The following is a 5,211-nucleotide window of genomic DNA, read 5'->3' as shown; positions in this document are numbered from 1 at the left end:
GGGCTGGCTCTGAACCCCCGTCCCCCCATCTCAGTCTCCTGAGTAGCTGGATGGCAGGCGTGCGCCGCAGAGGCCGGGCCTCCGAGCCGATCTGTTCCCCCAGCCCCGCCGGCGGCCGGGCCCTGACCACGGGACGTTTCTGGGATTCCAGGCTGGTTCCGCAGTGGCCGGCGCTGGCCGGCCTGCGGTCCGGCGGCACCCGGCCCTCCGCGCGGGCCCTGGGGGCCGGGAGGCCTGGGAACGGGCGGGCGCCACGGCCTGGCTCCCCGAGCTCGCCCCTCGCCCGCCGGCCTGCGCCCCGCCCCGCTGGGGTGCCCCGCGGGCTGCAGGCCGGCCTCCAGGCCCCAGAGGCCCCGCGTTGAAGGCGAGGGGCTCAGAGCTCGAAGCCCTTTGTCTATACTGCTGAACATTCCGAGTAGAACAACCAATTGCGCCAATTAACTAAATACATATATGCACCAGGGCCACTCGCTCGGTTTAAAATTCCAAAACGTATGGTCGTGTACGTAGCGTCTTCTTTTTTTAAAAGATCAAGTGGAGTGTGGCACCTCCCGCCTGTAATACCAGCCACTCGGGACACAGAACGAAGGCGGTGGCGTGTCATGTCCCATGGGAGGGGGTGAGTGCCTGGGGGGTCACAGTGTCTCCCCGGGGTCACAGTGTCTCCCCTGGGGTCACAGTGTCTCCCCTGGGTCACAGTGTCTCCCCCGGGGTCACAGTGTCTCCCCTGGGGTCACGGTATCTCCCCCGGGGTCACAGTGTCTCCCCTGGGTCACAGTGTCTCCCCTTCGTCTCTTTTCTTCTGACCGTGAGAAGACGGGGGGGGGGTGTTTCTGGGGTGCAGCCGCCCACCGCTTGCTGTGTGGGTCCCCAGCCGAGGAGCTGGCCGAGCTAGAGAGTGGCAGTTCCCCCGGGAGCTGCGGTCTGTCCGGGTCCCTGTGTGTCCCCCATTGCATCTCCCCGCTGGGGCAGCAGTGGAGGGTGATGGGGAGGCACAGGGACCGGCGGGACCCCGGCCGGCCTGCAGAGGCATCCCTGGGGAGCCCCCCCCCCCCGCCGCGTCCACCCGAGCCCGGCCTGGGCGGCCTGCGTTATCGCCCACCGCGCCGTGGCTCCAGTGGCCTCCCCGGCTGCCCGCCGCCGGGCCGGGCGCAGGGGCCGGGCACAGGGGCACAGGGCCGGGCGCGGGGGGCCGGGCGCGGGGGGCGCAGGGCCGGGCGCAGGGGCCGGGCGCAGGGGCCGGGCACAGGGGCACAGGGGCCGGGCGCAGGGGGCCGGGCGCAGGGGCCGGGCACAGGGCACAGGGGCCGGGCGCGGGGGCCGGGCACAGGGGCACAGGGGCCGGGCGCAGGGACACAGGGGCGCAGGGGCCGGGCGCAGGGGCACAGGGGCACAGGGGCCGGGCGCGGGGGCCGGGCACAGGGGCACAGGGGCCGGGCGCGGGGGCCGGGCACAGGGGCGCAGGGGCCGGGCGCAGGGACACAGGGGCGCAGGGGCCGGGCGCAGGGGCACAGGGGCACAGGGGCCGGGCGCGGGGGCCGGGCACAGGGGCACAGGGGCCGGGCGCAGGGACACAGGGGCACAGGGGCCGGGCACAGGGGCACAGGGGCCGGGTGCAGGGGCACAGGGGCCGGGCGCGGGGGCACAGGGGCCGGGCGCGGGGGCACAGGGGCCGGGCGCGGGGGCCGGGCACAGGGGCGCAGGGGCCGGGCGCGGGGGCCGGGCGCAGGGGCGCAGGGGCCGGGCGCGGGGGCCGGGCATTCGCTGGGGGAGGTGGAGCCCAGCGCGGGGCAGATCCGTCCTCGGCCTTGCGCGTGCTCGGAGCCTCTTCCGGTGCCAGCCCGGGGACTGGGTCCCCGTCCTCCCCGCCATCCCTGGGGGGGGTGTACGCCTGTGTGCGTGTGCGTGCATGTGCGTGCGCGTGTGTGTGCATGCGTGTGCGTGTGAGTGTGCATGCATGTGTGTGTGAGTGCATGCGCACGTGTGCGTGCATGTGAGTGTGTGTGCGTGTGCGTGCATGTGTGTGAGTGTGTGTGCGTGCACGTGTGTGCGTGCGTGTGTGTGCGTGCGTGCGTGTGTGCATGTGCATGAGTGTGTGTGCGTGTGTGTGTGCGTGCGCATGTGTGAGTGTGTGCGCGTGTGTGTGTGCATGTGTGTGCGTGTGCATGTGTGTCTGTGTGTGCATGTGAGTGTGTGTGTGTGTGCGTGCGTGTGCGTGTGTGTGTGCGTGTGTGTGTGCGCGTGCGTGTGTGCGTGTGCGTGCGTGTCTGTGTGTGCATGTGAGTGTGTGCGTGTGTGCGTGTGTGTGTGTGCGTGTGTGTGCGTGTGTGCGTGTGTGTGCGTGTGTGTGCGTGTGTGTATCTCAGAGACCGCTGGTCCCGAGTGGAGACAGGAAGTCCCCAGGCCGCGGGCGGGCAGGCCTTTGCCTCTGCTGAAGCGCGGGAGTCGTGGGTCACGGGAGGAGACGCGGCCGCCGGAAGGGGAGGCTCAGCGACGGTGCCGGCCACACGGCGGACCGGGCGCCCGAGGCAGAGCTGGGGTTCCGGCGTGGGGAGCAGGGCCCTCCGGGGCCGGCCCAGAGCTTCCTGCGTGGGGAGGGAGGGGGTCTGGCTGTGCTCCTCTCCCCTGCCAGTGGCCTGGAGAAGGGCGGGCGGCCGGCACCCCCCCCCCCCGGGCTTTCCTAGGGGTGCAGAGTGGAGCGTGGGGGAGGGGCAGCCCCCTCGAGCCGCGGCCGTGGGTGGGCCTGGCGGGTGGCTCGGGCCCGGGGAGGAAGTGGGGCCCCGGCGCGTCAAAGTGCACCCACACCTCAGGTCTGCGCGGGGCGCCTGCCCCCACCCCCTGTGCCCAGCCAGGGCGTCAGGAAGCAGAGGGGTCAGCCCAGGGTCAGGGTTGCCCGAGTGGGGCTGGGCCCTGGCTGGTCATCCCAGCCACTCCGGAGACCCGAGGATCGCGGTTCAAAGCCAGCCCCAGTAGGAAAGCCCATGAGACTCTCACCTCCAGTGAACCACCGAAAAGCCCGAGTGGAGCTGTGGATCGAGGGGTAGAGAGCCGGCCTTGCGCACGAAGGCTCAGGGGCGGCGCCCAGGCCCTGCCCGGCCCGTGGCCGCGGGACTTGGGTGCCCCAGGCTGAGGAGGCCCGCACCCTGTCCTCCTGCTACCTAGGAAACAGGAAGCTTGGGGGGGGGGATGCAGGCCCAGAGGGTGCAGCCCCCAGGGAGCCGGAGGCGGGAGGACCACTGGCCCCCAGGGAGCCAGAGCCGGGAGGACCACTGGGCCCGAGGGAGCCGGAGCCGGGAGGACCACTGGGCCCGAGGAGCCGGAGGCGGGAGGACCACTGGGCCCGAGGGAGCCGGAGGCGGGAGGACCACTGGGCCCCCAGGGAGCCGGAGCCGGGAGGACCACTGGGCCCGAGGGAGCCGGAGCCAGGAGGACCACTGGGCCCGAGGGAGCCGGAGCCGGGAGGACCACTGGGCCCGAGGGAGCCGGAGCCGGGAGGACCACTGGGCCCGAGGGAGCCGGAGGTGGGAGGACCACTGGGCCCGAGGGAGCCGGAGCCGGGAGGACCACTGGGGCCCAGTGTTTTGGGGGGGGTTCAGAGCGCCTCGCCTGGCCACTGGGGGACCGGCCCCCCTTGAGCCACGCCTCCTCGGGTTCACCTGGCCCTGGGGCTCCCCGGGCATGGGGAGGGGGGCGGTGGCTGCTGCATACGTGTGAGTGACTTGCTCTGCTCCTCAGGTCTCAGTTTCCCCGTCTGCACCTGCCCCAGGGGTGGCCGGGAGGGGCGTATGGGTCCCTGGCCCCCTGCCCCCCACCCAGGACCCAGGGCAACCTGGCCTCAGGCCACGTTCTGAGCGAGACACCTGGCCAGGAAAACGGGGGGTGCCGAGAGTGCCCCCATCAGGGGCACAGCGGCGAAGGCCCCCGCGGCCCCCCCATCCGCGTTCCTCCTCCTCGTCCTCTTCTCACCCCCCCAGCTTCCTCCCCGGCCCCCAGCCCCCCACTTCCCTTCCTTGCAGGGTGAAAGGAGCAACGGCCTCGGCATTTCTATTTCTGCACCTTCCGCTTCCTGCAGAAAGTTCTGGAATCCACAAGGCCAGCTGGCCCCAGGTCAGGATGTGGGGGCCTTGCATTTCCTCTTCCCCAGGGGGGCCCCGGGGCGCTGACGGGACGGGCTGGCGGCGGGGGGGGGGGGGGCTCCCCGCGTCGTGTCCCCGGGCGCTGGCTGTGGACCAGGTGCCCTTGGGGCTCTGGGTGGGCAGCGGGGGGGGGGGGGGTCACACGTGCCCTGGAGGGGGGCACTGTGCTGACCGCGGCAGGGAGAGCGCCCCGCGAAGGCGAGGCGCAGGCCGGGGTCCTGTGCTGACCAAATCAGGGGTGCGTGGGCGCCCGGAGGGGTCAGGCCGCCCAGGGTGGCCAGGGTGAGTCCACTGCACCCCCCCCCCGGGGCCGGGGACCCCTCGGGGCTCCAGTGGAGGGGGGCTTCACCTTCCCACCTGCTCTGGAGAATCTCAATTGGACTCCCCATTTCCCTTTGTTTAGAAATGAACTTCTCCACGCAGTGGCCTTCCGTGTCCCACACCAAGAACCTGCCCTCCCCGTAAACAGCTAAAGACAGAGCAGAGCACGGCCTGGAAATCCTCCCACCCCCCACCTTCCAGAACTGTCCCTGTAGGTCGTTTGGTTTTTGCTTGCTTGTCTTGTGCTGGTCCTGGGGCTTGAACTCAGAACCTGGGTGTTGATCCTCAGCAGGCTGGATGGCAGGCGGGGAGCCGCCGGCCCTCCCCCCTCCGCCCCCGCCTGGCTAGGGCTGCTGTAAGGCGGGGCGGGGCCCGGCGGGGTCACCCCAGCCCGCCCGCCCTCCGCTCGGAGCCGGCCAGGGTGGCGGCGTCTCCTGGTCACAAACAACTCTGGTGAAGCACCTTCCAAGCACACCTTTACTGTACCGCCCCGCCCCGCCCCGCCCCCGGGGCGCATTCCTGCAGGCGGGGCCTGCGAGTGGATTCAAGTCAGAGACTGCAGGAATGCAGCGCGCAGCCCGCCCGGCCGCTCCGGGCTTAAGGTCTCCCGGCTTCTGTGTCAGAGGTGAACGGGTGTGGAAATCTGCAGGTGTGTGAATGGACGGGGCGGGGCTCCCGGACAGCGGGGCGAGGGGCGCGGGGGTGGGGAGGGAGCAGCTGGGGGGGCGGCGGCCTGGTTGAAACCCCGCGTGTG

This window comes from Perognathus longimembris, chromosome 13, assembly GCF_023159225.1.
Source record: "Perognathus longimembris pacificus isolate PPM17 chromosome 13, ASM2315922v1, whole genome shotgun sequence".
NCBI lineage: Eukaryota > Metazoa > Chordata > Mammalia > Rodentia > Heteromyidae > Perognathus > Perognathus longimembris.
Note: the sequence above shows the minus strand (reverse complement) of the source record.